The sequence below is a fragment of the Notamacropus eugenii genome, chromosome 1 (genome assembly GCF_028372415.1).
Source record: "Notamacropus eugenii isolate mMacEug1 chromosome 1, mMacEug1.pri_v2, whole genome shotgun sequence".
Taxonomy (NCBI): domain Eukaryota; kingdom Metazoa; phylum Chordata; class Mammalia; order Diprotodontia; family Macropodidae; genus Notamacropus; species Notamacropus eugenii.
In genome coordinates, this window is record NC_092872.1 from 321295287 (window position 1) to 321319595 (window position 24309).

Below are 24309 nucleotides of genomic sequence, written 5' to 3' on the forward strand. Positions count from 1 at the left end.
AAAAAATAGAATGCTTCGATCTCTTTTCATACTCCATGCTTCTGTCTCTGGATGTGAATAGCATTTTCCATCAAGAATTCTTTGGAAATGTCTTAGATCTTTGAATTGCTCAGAAGAGCTAAGTCTATGAAAGGTGGTCATCATACAATGTTGCTGTTACTGTGTATAATGCTTTCCTGGTTCTGCTCAGTTAACTTTGCATCAGTTCAGGTAATTCTTTCCAAGTTCTTCTGAAATTATTTCTTGTAGCACAATACTATCCCATTACATTTGTATAGCACAATTTGTTCAGCCATTTCCCAATTGATAGGTATCTCCTCAATTTCCAATTCTTGGTCACCACTAAAAGAGCTCTTATAAATATATATATATATATATATATATATATATATATATATATATATATATATATATATATATATATATATATATGTATATATATATATATATACACATACATATATATACATACATATATATATACATACATACATATATATACATACATACATATATATATATACATACATATATATATATACATACATACATATATATACATACATACATATATATATATACATACATATATATATATACATTTAACATATGGGTCCTTTTTTTTTTTAAAGAAAAATTATTGGGGGCACAGCCAAGATGGCATAGTAGAAACACACAAATACGCTAGCTCCGAACCCACAGCCCATGAAATATCTGTAGTAAAGAGCTGCCAACAAATTCAGGAGCAGGAGAAGCCACATAATAGTGGAGTGGATAAGATTTCTGTTCCAGATGGACCTGCAAACCTCTCGCAAAAGGTCCGTCGCGCTGTGGACGCGGAGCCCACCCCAGCCCAGCCCAGCCCTGCCCCAGGCCCAGCACCGAGAGAAGCAGATCCGAGCGGACTTCAGGGACGGGATCTCCAAGGGCCACGCGGGTCCCTCCAGCCATAGGTGAAGCGGGTTGGTGAGAAGGTCTCTTTGGTGGGTCGAGAGGGGAGGGGGGTGCCCCCATAATCAGGCCTTCTCGGGAGGCAACAGCGGAGGCGGGAGCAGACTGGGGATCCCCAAGCAGGCAGGATCCCAGATCCATTGTTGAAGGTCTCTGCATAAACCTCCTGAGGGAACTGAGCTCGTGAGGAGGCCCTGCCCCCAACTGAGCACCTGAATAATCTCACACTGAATAGCAGCCCTGCCCCAGCCCAAAGCACTGAGGCTGGGAAGCAGCATTTGAGTCTCAGACTCCAAGTGCTAGCTGGGAGGATCCGGAGGCCAGATGGGTATGAGGAGAATATTCAGAGCTTAAGTCACTGGCTGGGAAAATGCCAAGAAAAGGGAAAAAAACCAAGCCTATAGAGGGTTACTTTCTTAGTTAGCAGGTTTCTCCTCCCCTCCCTTCTGATGAGGAAGAGCGGTGCTCACCATCAGGGGAAGACACAGAAGTCAGTGCTTCTACATCCCAGCCCACTCAGTGGGATCAGTTCTGGGAAAAGGTCATAAAGAGCTCAAAAAATTTTCAAAATTATGTTAGAGAGGTGGAGGAAAATCTGGATAGAGCTATAAAAGACTTGCAAGCAAAGTATGAACAACAAATCAGCACCCTTCTAAAGGAGACCCAAAAAAATGCTGAAGTAATTAACACCTTGAAAAATAGGCGAACTCAGCTGGCAAAGGAGGTTCAAGAAGCCAATGAAGAGAAGAATGCTTTCAAAAGCAGAATTAGTCAAATGGAAAAGGAGATTCAAAAGCTCACTGAAGAAAATAGTTCTTTCAAAATTAGAATGGAACAGGTGGAGGCTAATGACTTTATGAGAAACAAAGAAATCACAAAACAAAACCAAAAGAATGATAAAATGGAAGATAATGTGAAATACCTCATTGGAAAAACAACTGACCTGGAAAATAAATCCAGGAGAGACAATTTAAAAATTATGGGACTACCTGAAAGCCATGATCAAAAAAAGAGCCTAGACATCATCTTTCATGAAATTATCAAGGAAAACTGCCCTGAGATTCTAGAACCAGAAGGCAAAATAAATATTGAAAGAATCCACCAATCACCACCGGAAAAAGATGCAAAAAGAGAAACTCATGGGAATATTGTGGCCAAATTCCAGAATTCCCAGGTCAAGGAGAAAATATTTCAAGCAGCTAGAAAGAAACAATTCAAGTACTGTGGAAATACAATCAGGATAACACAAGATCTAGCAGCTTCTACATTAAGGGATTGAAGGACATGCAATAGGATATTCCAGAAGTCAAAGGAACTAGGATTAAAACCAAGAATCACCTATGAAGCAAAACTGAGTATAACACTTCAGGGGAAAAACTGGTCTTTCAATGAAATAGAGGACTTTCAAGCATTCTTGATGAAAAGACCAGAGCTAAAAAGAAAATTTGACTTTCAAACACAAGAATGAAGAGAAGCATGAAAAGGTAAACAGCAAAGAGAAGTCATAAGGGACTTATAAAAGTTGAACTGTTTACATTCCTACATGGAAAGACAATATTAGTAACTCTTGAAACTATTCAGTATCTGGGTACTTGGTGGGATTACACACACACACATGCACACGCACACACTCATACAGACAGAGTGTGCAGAGTGAATTCAATAGGATGGGATCATATCTTTAAAAAAATGAAATCGAGCAGTGAGAGAGAAATACATGGGAGGAGAAAGGGAGAAATGGAATGTGGCAAATTATCTGTCATAAAAGAATTTTTTAGTTTGGGGAAAAAAGGGGAAGTGAGAGAAAAACATGAAGTTTACTCTCACCACATTCCACTAAAGGAAGGAATAAAATGCACACTCATTTTGGTATGAAAACCTATCTCACAATACAGGAAGGTGGGGGACAAGGGGATGAACAGTGCGGGGGGGATGATGGAAGGGAGCGCATGGGGAGGAGGGTACAATTTCAAGTCGACACTCATGGGGAGGGAAAGGATCAAAAGAGAGAATAAAAGTAATGGGGAAAGGATAGGATGGAGGGAAATATAGTTAGTCTTATACAACACGACCATTATGGAAGTCTTTTGCAAAACTACACAGATTTGACCTATATTGAATTGCTTGCCTTCCAAAGGGAAGGGGTGGGGAGGGAGGGAGGAAAAGAAGTTGGAACTCAAAATTTTAGGAACAGCTGTAGAATACTGTTCTTGCCCTAGGAAATAAGAAATACAGGTAAGGGGTTTAGAAAGTTATCTGGCCCTACTGGACAAAATAGGAGATGGAGACAAGGGCAAAAAGGGATGATAGAAGAGAGCACGTTGGTGATAGGGGCAATTAGAATGCTCGGTGTTTTGGGGTGGGGGGGAGGGGACAAAAGGGGAGAAAATTTGGAACCCAAAATTTTGTTAAAATGAATGTTAAAATTTAAATAAATAAGTAAATAAATAAATAAATAAATAGATAGATAAAAAATAAATGAATGAATGAATGAATGAATGAATGAATGAATGAATGAATGAATGAATGAATGAATACATGAATGAAATTACTTTAAACAGAATTTCTCTATCTCTTGCTGTTGGGCAATTTTGGTGATATTTAGGAATGTCACTGATTTATGTGGGTTTATTTTATATCCTGCAACTGTGCTAACATTGCCAATTATTTCCAGTACGTTTTAGTTGATACTCTAGAATTTTGTAAGTATACCATCATATCAGCTCCATAAAATAATAGCTTTGCTTCTTTGCGTGTTCTAATTCCTTCAATTCTATTTTCATCCTTATTGCTAAAGCTAACATTTCGAGTACATTATTGAATAACAGTGGTAATAGTAGGCATCCTTGCTTAATCCTTTGTCTTACTGTGAATGCAACTTATCCCTCTTACATGTAATGCCTGCTGCTGGTTTTAGAAAGATGCTATGAATAAACCTGAAATAAATAAACAGACCTAAAAAACACAGAGACTAGGGCCGTCGAAGTCTGTGAAAGGTGTAGAATCCATATTAGAAATTTCCTGTAGCACATTAAGAAAATTCAAAACAATCTTTCTTACCTCATATCTAATACCAGGAAGAGGAATGGGGGGAGTAAGTGGACACATTTTTTCTTAAAAAATAAAGTTAAATTGCTATATCTTATCTACACAGTTTCTCCCAGTATCTCTTTCCTTATAGCTCTCATAAAACCATCAAATATAAAAAATAATGTATTTTTCTATTTACTCATTTTTAATTTTCAACATTCACTTCAATAAGTTTTAAATTTTCCACCCCTCCAATTGCCCTTCCTCCCTAAAATGGCATGCAATCTGATATGGGCTCTACAAATACTTTTTTATTAAACACATTTTTACATTAGTTCTGTTACATAGAAAATTTGTAATGAACAGGAGAAACCATGAGAAAGAAAAACAAAACATAGCAAAGATAGCATTTGTCTATTTTGCTCTTCATTCTCATTCTACAGTTCTTTCTCTGGATGTGGATCACATTTTCCATCATGATTCCTTTGGATTTTTTAATGTGCTTACATTGTTAAGAAAGGCTAAGTCTATGAAAATCAGTCATCATAATACAGGGTGTTACTTTGGAAGAATTTTGAGGAGTTTTGACAATCAGAAAAGGGATTAAGACTGATTAGCAGTTTATTAGGAACACAGAAAGGCCTACTACATGTGATCCAGTTGTTGAAGTGGTGTGGGGGTGATTTATATTGAGTGAAAACTATCAGGACTGAGCATCTCAGTGTCACCAACATTCTCCAGTGCTTTGGAACAAAGACTAAGACAACGTTGTCACAGAGGGTCAGAAAAGCAACTTCTCCCTGTGAGGAAGAAGATTTTCTTCCTCTTTTTGACAGAGTAATACATGCAAATTAAGTCCCTCCCTACGGGGATAAAAAGCAGCCTGAAATTTGTAACTGCAACTCTGGGAGAGAAGCTCAAGCTCTTTGTGCCCTAGAAGAGTAATGTGGAAGTTTATCATGAAATTGAGACTGAACTGGATTTTCCTTCTGAGTATTTTCCAAGGTACTTTTATGGAGAGGCATGGACAATTTGAAATGTTGACTTAATGTGACTATCGACCTTAATGCAATGTCTCTGTGTATAAGGTGTCCAGTGTGATGTAGAGCTGGTGGAGTCTAGGGGAGATGTAAGACAGCCTGGGGGTTCTCTATATCTCTCCTGCACAACTTATGGATTTAACTTCAGTAGTTCATGGATGTACTAGGTCTACCAGGTTCCAAGGAAGGTACTGGAATGGGTCGCAAGTATTAGTACTGGGGGAAGTAGTACTTTCTCCCCAGATTCCATGAAAGGTTAATTCACTTCAGAGATGATGGCAACAGCATTTTATATGTACAGATGAATTTTCTTAACATTGGAGATACAGCTCTGTATTATTGCACAAGAGACACAGTGAGGAAAAAAGAATGTGAGACCAGACAGAAACTTCCCCTACCAGGAGGTGAGGAGCCAGTGAATCCAGAAGGTGGTTGAGCTCATCATGCACAGAATACCAGATGCCTACATCCAGGAACAGGTGTAGAGTGAAGGTGGACTATATCAGTTTACGACCTTTGTAGTTTTTTTCTTCTGTCCCAGGAGGAAGAAAGTTTTCCAGTAGCTAACTATCATTCTCAATGCCCCACTCTCACTCCCACTCCCACCCCATAATCAGTCAATAGTTATGTCAGGATAATTCTACTTTCATCACACATCTAGTGTACTTTCTCGTCTTTCCTCAGGTATTATTATTATAATTTATGTATATATTCATATATACATATATATAAGTAATTTTTATTATTTCTCTGAATGAGACTGTCCTCCTTAAAAACAGGTACTATATTTTGCTTTCCTTTATATCCCATTATTTAGCATAGCAATGTACCTGGCAGAAAGTAAGTGCTGAAAAGAGAAATACATGTTGCTGATTTGACCTTCTGTTCTTTTCTGATTGAGACTCTCCCACATTGCTGAGATGTGTTCTATTTGTGATTTCCATTTTTATACATGTAATGAGTAAATTTACTGACATTTATCGTATTAAGCACAAAAGTATCTATATGAAGTATAACAAAGTATTGTCTGTTGCTGCAAGTTAAATTGTAAATTAAAGCACATTTCTCTAAGTGCGATAACATTCCATTATTAGGGCTGGTAACCTGAGAATAAGATGGATGAGTGACTGCCTCATTCTCCAGTCAAAGACACCAAGCAAAAGGCATCACCCCTTTCACAGATTTTGGAGAGTACAGAAGAAAGAACTGAAAAAGATAAGTGATATCAAGGATGTAAGGTCAATGGGAGTGATTATATAGCTGAGGCATAGGGAAGAACATGATTATTTAGAATTTGGGAATGGAGCCTAAGAGAAGAATTATTTGTGACTAAGAAGAGGTTGTTAATTGAATGTACTTGCAAGTTCCAAGATAAATTGCCTAGACTACTTGGGAGGGAGAAACAGATATGTTTGAGGGATAGTTTGGTGGTATAAAGTTATTAGGCCCAATTGCCTTATGGCAAGCCACATTTTCTCAACATTTGCTTTATTATTTGAGACAGGAGTACAGTAGCGGTTAGCAAGAGAAAGGGATTTCAAAACTTCATCCATTATAGTCAGCTGAATTCTGAATTAAGTTCAGAGACCTAAAACCAAAACTAAGCAGTCAGTTACAGACCTTATCAATTAATTGTAAGAAAATGATATAGGATTTTAATGGTTTTTATTTTAATGTTCTCAGTATTATATGCGTACAGCAATATTACATTGTAATGTACTTAAAATTGGATGGTATTTTCCATTCATTAATAGGCCTATGTGACCACCTGGGTCACATGGAAACTTGAATCATATGAGACTAAGTCACATAGAGCCTGTGGTGGAACTAGTTTGCTGAATAGGTAGAATAGGAGGGGGTAGAGCTCAAGTAGAGCTTCAAAGAAATTGGTCAGAGTCCAGTCAAAACTAGGAAGAATGTAGGGAGCTGGCTACCATGAATGAAAGAGTTTGTTTGTGATTTTGTTTAATGGAACTGGTTTGTGGGAAGCCTAGCAGGAGAAAAGCTTGGAGAAGATGTTATTCTCTGCATTGTTATGGTAGGTAGATTATTGTTGCTATTATGGATTTGACTTTCTGGTGTCTGAACAAATATTTTGATTCTGTCTTCCATGTGGAGAGTGTTGAACTTCCCAACTCAGAATTGTGCTAGGATACTCATGGTCACTGTAGGCATGGTGAATATTACATTGCGCTACACACATGCATTATGCACAGATGAAATATGCCTTTACATAGTGCCAAAGAGTGTCCCTTCACCACCTGTCAGCAAGTTTAAAGAAATGTTTATATCTTTAGCTGATGTACGGAATTTCATTAATCAACCTGACAGATTTTTTTGGGCCTTGAAGTATGAAGGTAATTGACCCTATGTGAGGAACATCTAGTAACTGACTGAACAACACAGTACCAAAATTATTTTTCAAATGTATTGATTTATTTTTAATTTTCAACATTCATTTCCATAAGATTTTGAGTTCCAAATTTTGTCCTCATCTCTCCTCTTCCCCCACCACAAGACACCACAGATTTTGATTACTCCTTCCCTCAATCTGCCCTCCCCTTTATCAAATGCCTCTCTTCCCTTACCCGCATCTCCTTCACCTTCTTGTAGGGCAAAATAGATTTCTGTACCTCACTACTTCTATTCCTTATTTCCCAGTCGCATGCAAAAACAATTCTCAACATTCATTCCTAAAACTTTGAGTTCCAACTTTTCTCTCTTCCTCCCTCCTATCCAAACTGAAAAGGCAAGCAATTTAATGTAGGCCTCACATGTGTAGTCATGTAAAACCTTCCATAATAGTCATGTTGTGAAAGACTAACTATATTTCCCTCCATCGTACCCTGCCCCCCCCATTTTTTCTATTTGCTCTTTTGACTTTGTTCCTCCCCAAAAGTGTTTACTTCTAATTACTCCTTCTTCTCATTTGCCCTTCCTTCTATAACACCACCACACTTTTTCCCTTCTCCCCAACTTTCCTGTAGTGTAAGACAGATTTTCACATGAAATTGATTGTGCATGTTTTTCCCTTCTTAAACAAAATGTGATGAGAGTAAGCTTCACTTTTCCCCTCTCACTTCCTCTCATTTTCCCTCCGTTGAGAAAGTTTTTTCTTGCCTCTTTTATGAGACAAAATTTGCCACATTCAATTTCTCCTTTTCTCTTCCCAATATCTCTCTCACGCCTTAATTATATTTTAGATATCATCCTTTCCTATTCAACTTACCCTACACTATCTATCTATCTATCTATCTATCTATCTATCTATCTATCTATCTATCTATCTATCTATCTCTATCTGTCTGTCTGTCTGTCTCTCTATCTCTCTATCTATCTGTCTGTCTATCTATCTAATCCCTGCAACTACCCAAATACTGAGAAACGTTTCAAGAGTTTCCATGTAAGAATGTAAGCAGTTCAACTTTAGTGAGTCCTTTATGATTTCTCTTTCCTGTTTCCCTTTTCATGTTTCTCTTGATTCTTTTGTTTGAAAGTGGAATTTTCTGTGCAGCTTTGGTGTTTTCATCAAGAACACTCGAAAGTTCTCTATTTGGTTGAGTAACCAATTGTGCCCTCAAGTATTATATTCACTTTTGGTCAGTAGGAGATTCTTGGTTTTAATTCTACCTCATTTTACTTCTGCAATATCATATTCCAAGGCCTCAGGTCCCTTAATGTAGAAGCTGTTAAGTCTTGCATTTTCCTGATTTTATTTCCACAACATTCAAATTGTTTCTTTCTGGCTGCTGCAATATATTTTCTTCTTGAGCTGTGAACTCTGGAATTTGGCTACAATATTCCTACGAGTTTTCCTTTTGAGTTCTCTTTCAGAAGTTGATCTGCAGATTCGTTCAACATTATTTTTACCCTCTGGCACTAGAATATCAGGGCAGTTTTCCTTGATAGTTTCTTAAAAGATGATGTTTAGGCTATTTTTTTGATCATGACATTCAGATAGTCCAATAATTTTTACATTGTGTCTTCTCTATCTATTTTCCTGGTTAGTTGTTTTTTCCAATGAGATATTTAATGTTGTTCTCTATTTCTCCATTCTTTTTCTTCTGTTTTGTAATTTCTTGGTTTCTCATAACGTCATTAGCTTTCTTCTCCTCCATTCTAATTTTTAAATAAGTACTTTCTTTTTTTTTGATTTTTTTAACTTTCATTATTACTTTCACAGAAATTATTTTTTTGTTTTTAATTTATTTATTTAAATTTTAACATTCATTTTCACAAAATTTTGGATTCCAAATTTTCTCCCCATTTGTCCCCTCCCTCCATCCCAAAACACCGAGCATTCCAATTGTCCCTATCACCAATCTGCCCTCTCTTCTATCATCACTCCCTTCCCTTGTCCCCATCTTTTCTTTTGTCCTGTAGGACTAGATAACTTTCTATACCCCATTACCTGTATTCCTTACTTCCTAGTAGCAAGAACAGTACTCGACAGTTGTTCCCAAAACTTTGAGTCCCAACTTCTCTTCATGTCTCCTTCCCACTCATTCCCTTTGGGAAGGCAAGCAATTCAATAAAAGCCATATCTGTGTAGTTTTGCAAATGACTTCCATAATAGACGTGTTGTGTAAGACTAACTGTATTTCTCTCCATCCTATCCTGCCCCCCATTGCTTCTATTCTCTCTTTTGATCCTGTCCTTTCCGAAGTGTTGACTTCAGATTACTTCCTCCTCTCATTGCCCTCCCTTCCATTATCCACCCACCCTACTTATTCCCTTCTTCCCCACTTTCCTATATTGTAAGATAGGTTTTCATACCAAAATGAGTGTGCATTTTATTTTTTCCTTTAGTCGAATGTGATGAGAGTAAACTTCATGATTTTCTCTCACCTCCCCTTTTTTTCCCTTCACTAAAAAGTCTTTTGCTTGCCTCTTTTATGAGAGATAATTTGCCCCATTCCATTTCTCCCTTTCTCCTCCCAATATATTTCTTTCTTACCCCTTAATTTCATTTTTTTAAGATATGATCACATCCTATTCAATTCACTCTGTGCTCTCTGTCTGTGCATGTATATGTTTGTGTGTGTGTAATCCCACCTACTACGAAGATACCGAAAAGTTTCAAGAGTTACAAATATTGTCTTTCCATGTAGAAATGTAAACAGTTCAACTTTAATAAGTCCCTTATGACTTCTCTTTGCTGTTTACCTTTTCATGGTTCTCTTCATTCTTGTGTTTGAAAGTCAAATTTTCTTTTCAGCTCTGGTCTTCTCATCAAGAATGCTTGAAAGTCCTCTATTTCATTGAAAGAACATTTTTTCCCCTGAAGTATTGTACTCAGTTTTGCTGGATAGGGGATTCTTGGTTTTAGTCCTAGTTACTTTGACTTCTGGAATATCCTATTGCACGCCCTTCGATCCCTTAATGTAGAAGCTGCTAGATCTTGTGTTATCCTGATTGTATTTCCACAGTACTTGAATTGTTTCTTTCTAGCTGCTTGCAATATTTTCTCCTTGACCTGGGAACTCTGGAATTTGGCCACAATGTTCCTAGGAGTTTCTCTTTTTTGGATCTCTTTCAGGCGGTGTTCTGTGGATTCCTTGAATATTTATTTTGCCCTCTGGTTGTAGAATCTCAGGGCAGTTTTCCTTGATAATTTCATGAAAGATGATGTCTAGGCTCTTTTTTTGATCATGGCTTTCAGGCAGTCCCATAATTTTGAAGTTGTCTCTCCTGGATCTATTTTCCAGGTCAGTTGTTTTTCCAATGAGGTATTTCACATTATCTTCCATTTTTTCATTCTTTTTTTTTTTTTTGTGATTTCTTAGTTTCTCATAAAGTCCTTAGCCTCCATCTGCTCCATTCTAATTTTGAAAGAACTATTTTCTTCAGTGAGCTTTTGGACCTTCTTTTCCATTTGGCTAATTCTGCTTTTTAAAGCATTCTTCTTCCCATTGGCTTTTTGAACCTCTTTTGCCAATTGAGTTAGCCTATTTTTCAAGGTGTTACTTTCTTCAACACTTTTTTGGGTCTCCTTTAGCAAGGTGTTGGCCTACTTTTCATGCTTTTCTTGCATCTCTTTCATTTCTCTTCCTAGTTTTTCCTCCACCTCTCTAACTTGATTTTCAAAATCCTTTTCGAGCTCTTCCATGGCCTGAGCCCACTGAATATTTATTTTCTAAGTTTGGGATATAGAAGCCTTGAATTCTGTGTCTTTCCCTGATGGTAAGCATTGTTCTTCCTCATCAGAAAGAATGGGAGGAGATATCTGTTCACCAAGAAAGTGACTTTCTGTGGTGTTATTTCCCCCCCTTCTTTTCTGGGAGTTTTCCCAGCTGGTTACTTGACTTCTGAGTGTCCTCTCCACACCCACCTGGACTCCAGTTCTGCTCAGCTAGTGCCTGGGGTCTGAGATTCAAATGCTGTTCCTTAGCCTTAGGGCTTTGGCGGGGGCTGGCTCCTATTCAGTGTGAGATTAAGTTCAGGCACTCAGGTGGGGGCAGGACCTCCACCCTGGGCTCAGTTCCCTCAGGGGGTTTATGTAGAGACCTTCAACAATGGATCCAAACTCCTGCCTGCTTTGGGAGCCCTTGTCCCCTGCCGCCTCTGCTGCTGCCTCCCGAGGGGGCCTGAGTTATGAAGACACCCCGCTCCCCTCTTGGCGAGCCGACAAGTTCCTCTTGGTCACCTTTGCTGCCTGTGGGTTGAGGGACCTGAGCGGCTCCTGGAGATTCTGTACCAGAAGCCTGCTCGGATCTGCTTCTCTCAGTGCTGTGTGGCCATGGCAGGGCTGGGCTACACTCCATGTCTGGTGCGCAACGGACCTACAGGTCAATTTTGCAGAGCTCTCTGGAACAGAAATTTCCTCTGCTCCGTTGTTCTGTGGCTCCTGCTGGTCCAGAATTCGTTGGGAGTTCTTCTTTACAGGTATTTTATATGCTGTGGGTTTGGAGCTAGCATATGTGTATCTTTCTACTCTGCCTTCTTGGCTCCTCCTCATTAATTGGTTTTAAGTGATTCAGAGTTGCAAGAACTCATCATCCTCACTCTCCCTTTCAGAATCATAGAATTCCAATGGCAAGCCAAAAGTCAAAATGAATAGGGATGCCTGAGGATTCAGTCAATGACCTTGGCACCCTCACTGTCTACCCAAGTTCTGCATACTATACAGCCCCTGCTTTCATTGCCTTCATGGCCTATTGGAACAAACCGTTCACTTCTGCCCTTTGACAAGGGACAATCTTCTCCTGCTTGGGGTACACATCTTCTACCCAAAAGAAAAGAAAACAAAGTGAAATATATGCTTTGATTTGCATTCAGAGTCCATTATTTCTTTGTCTGGTGAGTATTTAGTATTTTTTTCTCATCTTGAATCCTTAGGAATTGTCTTGGATTATTGAACTGTTAAGAATAGATGCGTTACACACAATTCTTCATCATGTTATTGATACTGTCTTATACAATGTTTTCCTGGTTCTTTTCACTTAATTTTCCATGAATTCACCTAAGTCTTTCCAGGATTTTTCTGAAACAATTCTACTGATCATTTCTTATAGGTATACAATAGTGTCCCATTGTAATCACATACCACATATTCTTCAGTTGCTTCCCAGTTGATGGAATCTTCTCAAATTCATATTCTTTGTCACCACAAAAATAGCAGCTATAAATACTTTTGTATATATAAATCTTTTCACATATTTAAAAAAATCTGTTTGGGACAGAGGTCTAGAAGTAAATAAAAGGTTATACATAATTTTATAGCTGTTTGGGCATAGTTCCAAATTATTCTCCAAAATGTTTGGAGTAATACGCAGCTTCACCAACAGTACATTCATGTCCCAATTTTCTCACATTCCTTCAATATTTGCCACTCTCATTTTTTTGTTATATTTACCAATCTGATAGGTGTGATGTTGTACCTCAGAGTTATTTTATTTTTTTTACTAATTAATAGCTACTTAGAGCATTTTTTCTTATGACTATAGATTGCTTTGATTTCTTCATATGAAAACTGTCCATGCATATCTTCTGACCATTTATCAGCTGAGTAGTAATTTTTATACTTATAAATTTGAATCTGTTCTTATATATTTGAGAAATGTGGCCTTCATCAGTGACACTTAATACAAAAAATATTTTACCAGATTTCCGCTCTCATTGTGACCTTGGCTGCATTGGTTTCAGTGGTATATATGTTTAAGTTAATATTATGAAAATTATCCATTTTGCATCCTGTAATCCTGTCTTTCCCTTGTTTGGCCACACATTTACGTGTTATTCATAGAACTGACAGTTAAACTATTACATGCTTCCCTAATTTACCCATGGTATTACCCTCTACCTTTAAATTATACATTCATTTTGATCTTCTCTTGGTACACTGTGCGAGGCATTAGTTTGCATCTTTTTTTTCCTACCAAACTATGTTTTCAGTTGTCCCAGTAGCTGTGGTGAAATGCTGCATTTTTGTCCCCAAAACATGTATCTTTGGTTTATTTATGGGAATTTACTACTCTGTATTGTGTACATAGAGCAACTATATGAAGAAAGTGGATGAATTGATGGACCTTGAAAAGATTTAGCATGAATTCAAACCATACACTTACTAGTTGTGTGACTGTGGGCAAGACATTCAATCCTCTTTGCCTTAGTTTCTTCATCTGTAAAATGAATTGAAGAAGATTAGTACAAACCATTCCAACATTTTTGCCAAGAAAACCCCACATTTGTCAGAATATATCAGACACAACTAAAATGACTTCACAGTAACATTTTCCCTGAGTGTAAACTCTAATGTTGTGGGAAAGGAGCTGAGCCTTTGTTATATATCTTGGGCCAGAAGTGGGGAACCTGTGACCTCAAGGTGACAAGTGCCCTTCTAGATCCTTGCCTGTGACCTTTTCACTGAATCCAAATTTTACATAAAAAATATTTTTATTAATTTCAACTAGTACCTAGAATTGATTTTCCTTAGACTATTAATATTTGGGAGGTAGGACAGATAAAATTCAAGCTTGATAACCTCTATTTTGTTACCCCAAAGCCTGGATACTCTCTTATGCTCCTTTCTAGATAGGAATTAAAATCTCTCATAGAGAAAGGCACAGGCAAGACACTCCAGAGATATCCAATTGTCTCTCCGTATGAGTCACACCTACATGGATGTATGAGAAGTATAACACACATGGGTAAAATGCAGTATTACATTTCTTTTACACATACTTCCTTGCAGTACTTCCTTGTTCTCATTTATTCCTCAGAAATGAGATTTAATGGAAGTCATGACAGATCCTGGGCAAAGCCCACTATATCTAATTAAAATGAAACTTTGGTTATAATGTGAAGCCTTGTTTCCACTTGTTCTTCTATATCACCTATTGTCATCTCACTGTTATTTCTTGTTCTTGGTGAATAATAAATAAAATAATACTAGAGTGTAGGTGAGGTTTTTCTTCTTAACTACTGTAAAATTCTTTCCATGTTACTGAAGATTGTGTATATTCTGAAAACAATAACTGAAATAGTTATGGTGCGATGAGAAAAGGACGAGAAAACCACTTCTAAAAAATGACACTGCCACACCAAGATGCCAGCCAAGGAAAAATGACAGATGCCAATGGATAAGAGCACAGAGGCAACTTTTCTCCTCTTATTAACTATGCCTCAAATGCACTTCATCTTTACTTCAAATGCATAAAATCTCCCTTCTTTCAAAATGCGTGTCTGACACCACTGTTTACATGATTCCATTGCTGAGCCTCTCAAATGCTAGTCCCCTTCCTCCCAAACTATGTTCTTTTGAACTACTTTACATTCTATATGTCCTTAACCACTTTTCTTAACTTCCTCCCCTCCTCCTTGTAAGCAGGGATTTTTTCATTTATTCTATTTTTATATCCAATCCTGCCTCATAATCAATGATTAATGAATATTTGTTGAGTTGATTATGAATTCAGGGAGCCCTAGACTGTGCTCACTGAAGCTTGCCGTCAGTGTCAATAAGAATTAAATGAGACTGTTGTAGTCTAGGAAAAGAAACATTAGCTCTTCAAGACCTCAGTTTTCTCATTTCTGAAATCAAACATTTCACAGAATAGTGTTGCTTTTAGGACATTTTTAACTTCTTTCTCCATTCTCATTTACTGTAATGATTTTTGCTCAAAATCATCCCAACCCACCTTCTTCAAGTCTTCTTGAATACTATGTGAAGCAACAACTGGTCATAGCATCTAGTTATCAAGTATAATCAGTTTAAGTAGGAAGATACTCAATAGTTTGATTACTCTGTGATGAAACTGAGTCTGGTTCTATTGTTATATGATAGAAAGATGGGCTTTTGGGTCATTCTTCTTTCTCTATGTTTCCACTTCTTACTTCCCCCTCCCTCCACTCTCATGTGCAGTAAAATCTTAACTATAATGGAGGAATTAGCTAACCTAACATAGCCTAGCTCCAGTCTAGGCCCAGGTGAAGTCTTAAGGCAGATCTTACAGCAGAAAGAAGTCCCAAAGTCCCGTGACAAGAGATAGCCCCAAGTGGAACCTAGAAAAAAGACTAGTTCAGTCCAAAACAGCACCATGGAGGCCTAGGCCATACCGTTCAGTTGTAGAGTTGCACCAATGTACAGGTGCCCTCACTACTTCTCATACCCCCAACCCTTACCTCACTGAATGAACAAGGAAAGTTTTGAACATCATGAAGCAATCCCTTGATGTGGGGGACATCCATAAAAGCAATCATATAAGTTCATGTAAAGTCATATACAAAAATAATTTTCTTTTCTTCAGAAGCTGCGGATGTATCTGTTGGAAATGAAACAAAGGACACAAAATGGAAAAAAAAAATATACATTAAGAAATGGCAGGGAAAATTGTTACCTTGGCATAGAAAAACAAGAAACTCAATTCAAAAACTGAATGCCTTCATAATTAGAATGAACCAGAGAGAAAAAAATGACAACTACAAAACAAGAAATAGAAAAAAATAAAAAGAAAATCTGAGAAATAATATCAAAATCAAAGGCTAAATGGAGAATTCTAAGAATTCTCAGACTTTACAATGTATGATCAGAAAATTAGTTTTAGGAAATCAAAATGAAAATTGACCAGCTGTCTTAGAACTGGAAGGTACAATGAAAAAAAAATCACTGGGAATGTCAGGGAAACACACTGCATAGAAAGAAATAGTATAGTTCAACTTTGTTAAACAATCTGACGAAAAAATAAAAATAAAAAAGCCTCAGGACTCTCCTTACGACTGAAATTGAAACACATCAGGCCTCAGTTGGAAGAACTCTCATAACAAACAAATGGATAATTTTCCATCTGCGAAATTCTTAAAAGTTCTGAAGAAATTAATCAAATAGAGGTAATATTAAAAGGGGAACAACGAGGAAAAGATTTTTTACAGCAAGTTTCTTTGATAAAGCTCTTATTTCCCAGATATATGAAGTAATTCAAATTAATGAGTAATTCTCCAATTGAAAAAATCTCCATAGATATGGATAGATACTTCAAAAGGGAAAAGATTCAAACTATCTTTATTTATATGTATTTTTCTGGTAATAGACATATATATATATATATATATATATATATATATATATATATATATATATATATATATATATATATATATGCATGAAAATATGCTATTGTCATATCACTAACAATTAGAGAGATGAGAACTAAAGCACTTGTGAGATTCTACCTCATACCACAGGGACAAAAAAGGAAAATGATAAATGTTGAAAGTGCTGTGGTCAAAGGGACACATTGATGCACTATTGGTGAATCTCTGAATGGGTACAATTACTGTGGAAACAATTTAGAATTACACCACTTAAAGTTGCTAAAGGGTGTCTTTTGACCCAGCTGTGTTCCTGCTGGGCCTATACACAAAAGAGATTAAACAAAGAGGGAAAGGGACTTTTATGTTAAAAATATTGATAGCAGTTATTTTTATGGCAGTAAAAACAAAAAACTGAAAATAGAATATGTTCAACAGTTTAGGTGAATAAGTTGTGCATATGAATGTGATAAAATGTTATTGATCTGTGTTGTTGTTGGGCTTCCAAGAGCACCAAAATGACATCACTGTATTAAAGGTACAGTGTGTCTGACTGTGACTAATCAGACCAATATGAGCTTGGAAGGCTCTACCACAAGTGTGCCAAAAATAGTTCATATGGACATTGGGAATATAGATGTCTCTAAATATGCATATAAAGTATATACTTTTCCCAGGAGTTGTTGAAAGGGAAATGATGTAGAAAGATAACTTGAAGGTTAAATAAGGTCAATGAGAATTTTTAGACTTGGGAGGACAATTTTTTGTTTTTGTAGGAACAGAAATTTAGCTGTATATCATAAGCTATTTTGAAATGTTCTTTTTACCTATAGATTGTGTAGCCATGACAGAACAATGGAAATGTAAGGCCTATACCAGAAGAAGAAAAAGCAGAGAGACCAACTGACATAGCTTAGGCTTTACTATTTACAAAATTCCACTATTCCAAAGGCTGATTGGAGAATAATTAGTGTCTTTGCTAGCATTCTATTGGTCCCTGATGAGAACTACCTTATAATGTAGACATAAACCAGAAAAATATTGTCTCTCTCTCTTAATGCCACTGTGTACAGTATATGGCAGCAGCCTTCGTTGCTCTGGAAAGGAAATTCCTACAGATGGAGGCTCAGACTATGCCTTTTTCCAGATACTCCAGAAGACATCCACATTTTTCAGAGGATATTGTGTGACAGTTCAACTATATACAAGGAGTTCCTCTGAGAAACAAAACATAGGACATTTTGGAAGAGATTTCAGGAGATTCAGCAGATTTTATGTGTTGTACATTTTGTGCCTCAGTTCCTGAAGCTAAATAGTCATAGTTATCTTGGATGTTATTGTCACTTTTAAGCAATCAATTCTGAAGTGAAAAATATACTTTTAATTTTGAATTGCCTTACTAATATTTCTTCTCTCCCTTTGTTAAAGTCTAAATAATTAAAAAACTCTATATATCAGGTCATAATTTTCAGTGTCTGTTGATTTCTGAAGTATACCGCTCACACGGAAAATTTAACAGTCACCTCTCTCAGGAGCATAACTTGGATATAAGGGACAATGAATGGGATTTGGGGCATCTAATCCACGTGCAACCTGATTCCAAAGAGAATGAGCAAAAAACCCAGCTCTATAAGCAAGCCAAGGTACTTAGGAGTATGCTCAGAAATCGTCCCCTTCCTCTTTCCCTGCCAATAAAAGAAAAGATAAAATATTCCTAAGGTAGATTCTATCTCTGGTGAAGATCAAGAATGCTAAGACTTGGGGTACCTTGCGAAATAGAAAAGGCACTAGGAAAATATGAGACTCACAGGAATGCCTTATGAGCATTCCCTTGGAAATGAGAGTAGATTGGATTCTCAGTGTCACTAACGTTCCTCAGGAATTGAGAACTAATTCTGGGGAAACTTCTATGAAGGAAAGGGAGGGTACTCATCTTAGTGGGAGACAGTTATTATTAATAATACTGAACAGAGAAAAACAAACAAATTGGGCTCCTCAATCTAGAGAAGAAAACCAGCAAAAACTTGTGTCTGCAGCTCTGGGAAAGGAGCTTTTCCTCTCTGTGTCCTTTCTCTCCAAAAGACTGACAGGATAGAGCATGAAAAATGGGTTTTGGACAGAATGGAATTTTCATCCTGATTATTTTACAAGCTGGATTTGTTTTCTGACTAAGGAAACACTCTTTGAAGTGATGTATTTGTGGGACTCTGGTCTTTAATGACTCTGTCTGCAGGTAGCCATTGTGACGTTCAACTGGTAGAGTTTGGCAGTGATGTGAGACACCCTGGAGGATTTCTTTGCCTTTCTTATAAAGCTTCTCAACTCACTTTAAGTGACTATAGTAGGTTGGTTGTTGTCATTCATCTGCAAAGAGGACCACAATGACATCATCATTGTAAAGTGAAATATCAGTGTGTCCAACTGTGGCGGATTAGACCGATACAAGCTCAGAATGCTCTACCACAGCTTGGACACAGATAGCCAACATGCATATTTGAGGTGGATATTCCAAATCTGCTCATCCTGCGTTTACTTTGTGCTGTCTCAATTTCACTTCGCTCAGAGGACAGTAGTTTTTCTTATGTCGCCATGTCACGCTGAGTGGTCCTGTGCCAGTGTCTCCCACGTTGCACAGTTAAATCGGAAGTTCTTGAGAAAGACCTTGAGGGTGTCGTTGTATTGTTTCTTCTAGCCACCGTGTGATCACTTGCCCCATGCAAGTTCTCTACAAAAGAGTCTTTTTGGCAAGCGTACATTTTGCATTTAAACAACTTCACCACCTCATTGGAGTTGCTTTCTCTGAAGCATAGTTTGAATACTTAGCAGTTCAGCTTGAGCAAGGACTTCAGTTTCTTGGCATGGTGCTGGTAGAAGATCCATGTCTCACAAGCATATAACAACAAGGTCAGCATAACCATTCTGTAGAGCTTCAATTTGGTAATCAGTCTAATACCTCTTCTCTCCCAAACCTTTTATCATAGTCTCCCAAACACTGAGCTACCTTTGGCAATGCGTGCATCAACCTCATTGTCAATTTGTATATCCCTAGAAAGTATACTATCAAGGAAAGTGAACTTATTCACAGCAATCAAAACTTCTCCTTTTGTTGTAACCAATATTTCCAAGTACGGATGGTGTGGTGGTGGCTGATCGAGCACTAGTGTTTTCTTTTAGTGTTAATTATTAGGCCAAAATTAGCACAAGCAGCAGAGGATGGATGGATAATTTGCTGCATCTCATTTTCAGATGCTGCGTTGAGTTGAAAATCATCTGCAAACAGAAAATCATTCACCAATGTTCCCTACTCTTTCGTCTTGGCTTGTAGCCTTTTCATACTGAAGAACTTACCATCAGTATGGTAGTTGATCTTGATGCCATGTTCAACCTCATTAAAAGCATTTGTCAACATGGCTATAAACATCACGGTAAAAAGCATGGGAACAAACACAGAGCCCTGTTTCACTTCATTAGTGACTGGGAAGGCATGAGAGCTTTGTCTATTATCCAGAACCTGGGCAAATATGCCATTATGAAACTGATGTACAATACTGATGAACTTCTTTGGGCAACTAAATTTTGGCATAATTTCCCATAAGCCCTCACGACTAACAGCGTCAAAGGCTTTGGTCAGATCTACAGATGTCGTGTACAGACTTCTGTTCTGCTTCGGGCATTTCTCCTGCAGTTGTGCAGCAAAAACCATATCCACAGTTCCTCAGCCCATTCTGAAGCCACACTGGCTCTCAGGTATATATCCATCTTTCAGGTCAAGGATCACCCTATTAAGGAGGACTCTAGCAAGAATTTTGCCAGCAATGAGTAAGAGAGACCGCCCTGCGATTGTCACAGGACAATCTGTTCCCTTTACCATATAAGTTAAAGATGGACAATGGAGACATTCCTGAACTCCTGGGGATAACCCCCTCTTGTCATATAACCTGGAAAATTTCAGTCAGCTTTTGTATGAGCAATGATCCCCCTACCTTGTAAATCTCAGCTGGAATAGAATTAGCACCAGCTGCTTTGCCACATGAAAGGAGCCTAATGGCCCTCAAAATCTCTTCTTCAGTTGTAAGTTCAGCTAAGAAGGGATCGACTTCAGCCTGAGGTAAATGGTCAGTATCCTCAGCATTGAGTGACAATGATCTGTTGAGAAAACTATGGAAGTGTTCAGTCCATTTCTCTTGGACCATGTCCTCATCACTAATCAATGTGGCTCCATCAGCACTGAGTAGTTGCGATGCACCATAGAATTTTGGTCCATAAATAGATTTCAGGGAATCATAAAAGGTCTTTGGATTGTCACTATCAGCATAAAACTGAATATCATCTACCTTCAAACTGAGCCAGGAATCCTACACCTCTCTAAGCTTTGTTTCCACTTTACTTTTGTTGTAATTTAATGCTGCCTTCTTGGAAGTGGATGAACTATCCTGCTAGTAAATTCAATGGAGTGCTCCTTTTTCACTTAGCAGCTTCTGAATTTCCCCATAATTTTTATCAAACCAGCCTTAGTTTTCGGGAGTGTTCTGACACAGATGAGCAAAGACAGTGCTGTACACCAAATCTCTGAGAGCTGCCCACTCCTTTTCTGCTCCACTGTTGCCAACTGTATGTCGGTTCCACTTCCCGCCAAGTCAGCCACAAACTGTTCACTCTCACAGAAGAGCTCTAATTTGTTGACATTAATTCTTCTGGTAGTCATTTTGCCATCGAGGTGGTGCTTTTGATGGATGCAAATATTTAGCCTGGAAAGGATAAGTCTATGATCAATCCAGCACTCTGCACCACACCTTGCCTTTGTCACTGTCACATGTTGTCTGTCTCTTCTCCTTACAATTACGTAATCTGTTCGATGTCAGTGTTTGCTGAGAGGCTCCATCCATGAAGTTTTATAGCATTTAGGTAAATGGAAAGCAGTGTTGGTGATGAGAAGGTCATGTGATGGTCAAGTCTTCAGCAGTAAATGACCTTTGCTGTTGCTGCTTTCAACTCCATTTCTGCCTAGGACTCCCTGCTATGTCTGGTAGGCTGAGTCTACTCTAGCATTAAAGTCATCCAGAATTATAAACTTGTCCTCTTTTTGGATATTGACAATAAGGGTCTCTGGGTGTTCACAAAATTTTTCTTTCATTCCATCAAGGATTATCATAGTGAAAGCATAGGCACTGATGATGGTGGCATGACCTTTTCTTGCGAGTGACAATCACATTGTCATGAATCTGTCATTCACTCCTTTTGGCAGGCATACCAGCTTGCTGATTATTTTGTGTTGTCTCTTACTGTGACCACGTTCTATGTGCTGATAGTGAGTGGAATCATCTTTGCAGATGTTTTTGTATTTTTCTGAGTGTTTTGAACGCATTGTGGGATTACCTTTCTGCTGCAATAATCAGACCAGGGTTGGATAAGCACACAATGTTTAGGGCACCTTCTGTAGCCCCCTTTCTCACACCAAGAGGTGAGCGGTGAGATTCTTAAAAGGCTGCTCAGACACCCAGGGGGCTGTCAAATCTCACTGCTGCTTCCAGTGAGAAATGACTCTATGATCTGGGCCACCTGCCTACAGGGTTGTGAGTACAGCTCGCAGTGTACCCCTGCTGTTTCATCACTTGCCTGTCACCCCAAGACTTTGAGGCATAATAGTGAAATGGTATGGGTGATGTCTTTTAATTCGCGCGTAACGGATTTAAGTAAGGCAAAGGTGTACGAAGTCTTCAGCCTCACTCTTTCCTTCAGAGTCATAATAGGTCAGTGGCAGGACAGAGTCCAGATGGCTGGCAATGGCTCAGGATGCAATGGATGACCTTGACATCTTCAGAGTCTAACCAAGCTCTAAACACTCCACATCACCTGCTTCATCTGCCTTCATGGCCACTGGAACAAATTGTTCTCATCTGCCCATTCCACCAGATGAAGTCTGCACATGCTTGTGATAGAATCCCCCCTAACTCACCAAAGGATTTGGGAACCCTTGGTTACCCTCTACCTGGTTTGGCCTGTCTGCTGAAATGGTTTCCCAGGGTGTGGTCACTGGGCATGCAGCAGCTTCTTGTAGCCACAGGTGAGAGTTTGGTGAAAGAGGTGGACACCAAAGGTGGAAAAAGTCCTGAAAAGGGCATGGTTGTCAATTCACCTTCTCATCTCTCCTTCCTTCCTTCCTTCCTTCCTTCCTTCCTTCCTTCCTTCCTTCCTTCCTTCCTTCCTTCCTTCCTTCCTTTCTTTCATCATTTATCTATTCATCTGTCTGATCCTGTCATATGTTTATATTGACATATTTTTATATGTTCACATATATAACTTATGTGTTTATATATGTATCATTACACATATATTGGATTATTATGATACTATTATTGGAAGGAACATGAAGCATGTTTTCTTTGTTTTCTGAATCATTGAATTCTAGTTTTAACAGTCACTTCCATAAGATTTAGTCCAAATTTTCTCCCCATCTGTCCCTTTCCCCCACCCCAAGAAGGCATGCATTCTGATTAACCCTTCCCCCAATATGCTCTCCCTTCTATCACCACCCTCCCCTCATTTCATCCCCATCCCTTACATTTTTCTGTAGGGAAAGATAAATTTCTATACCCTATTACCTGTATAACTTATATGCCACTTGTATGTAAAACATTTAACATACATTTTTAAAACTCTGAGTTCCAAATTCTCTCTCTTCCTCCCTCCCCTTCAATCCTCACTGTGAAGGCAAGTAATTCAAAATAGGTGATACACGTGTAGTCATGAAAAACATATCCATAATTGTCATGTTGTGAACCACATATTTCCCTCTATTCTATCCAACCTTCCATTTATTCTATTTACCCTTTTGATACTGTTTCTTCTAAAAAATCTGTGCTTCTTTCTCCTCAAATCTATCCTCCTTTCTATCATTGCATTCTGTCTTATCCCCTTACCCCCTGCTTTCCTGTAGGTTAATATAGATTTTCCTACTTAATTGAGTATGTATATTATTCCTCCCTTAAGCCAAATATGATGAGAGTCAAGTCCACCAATTTCCTTTAACATTCCCCTTCTTCCACTTCACTTCTAAAGCTTTTTCTTCACTCTTTTATGTGAGATAATTTACCCCATTTTACCTCTCTCTTTCTACCTCTCCCAGCAAATTCCTCTCTCATTCTTTGATTTTACTTTTTAGATATCATCCCTTCATATTCAATTCACCCTGTGCCCTCCAGTTACCGTAACACTGAAAAAGGTCTCGTGAGTTACTAATACCTTTCCAGGCAGAAGTGTAAGCACTTCAACTTTAATAAGACCCTTTTCATTTCTCTGTACCTGAAAGTCATATTTGGTATTCTGCCAGGCCTAGAGGCCTGAGGGCTACCCGAGTCTTACCTTACCTATCGCAGGTCTTCGGCTGGCCAAACCGGATAAACGTATGAGAGAAGAGACTTTCCGGAGTCAAACAAGGGTTAGGCTTTATTCAGGGTCCTGGTTACATGTGCAGGGGGAACTCTTCCTTAGGAGAGAGAGAGAAATCTCCCAAGGAGGCAAAGATCTTCCAGTAAGAGAATGAAAGCAGAACTGGAAGTGGGGAGAGAGGGGGGAGGGAAGAGCGAAGAGAGGAAAAGGGGCCTTCTGTCCTGTAAGGGCCCCTCAGCGCTAAGAGAGCCTTCAGGCTTTCCTGACCCTACTTAAGCTCTCCTGCCACGTAGTTTGCACCTGAATACCATGCCTGTTAGATAACTATAGGTGTGCCCAGATCCAGGCCAGTCTTGAGGGCGGGGATGCT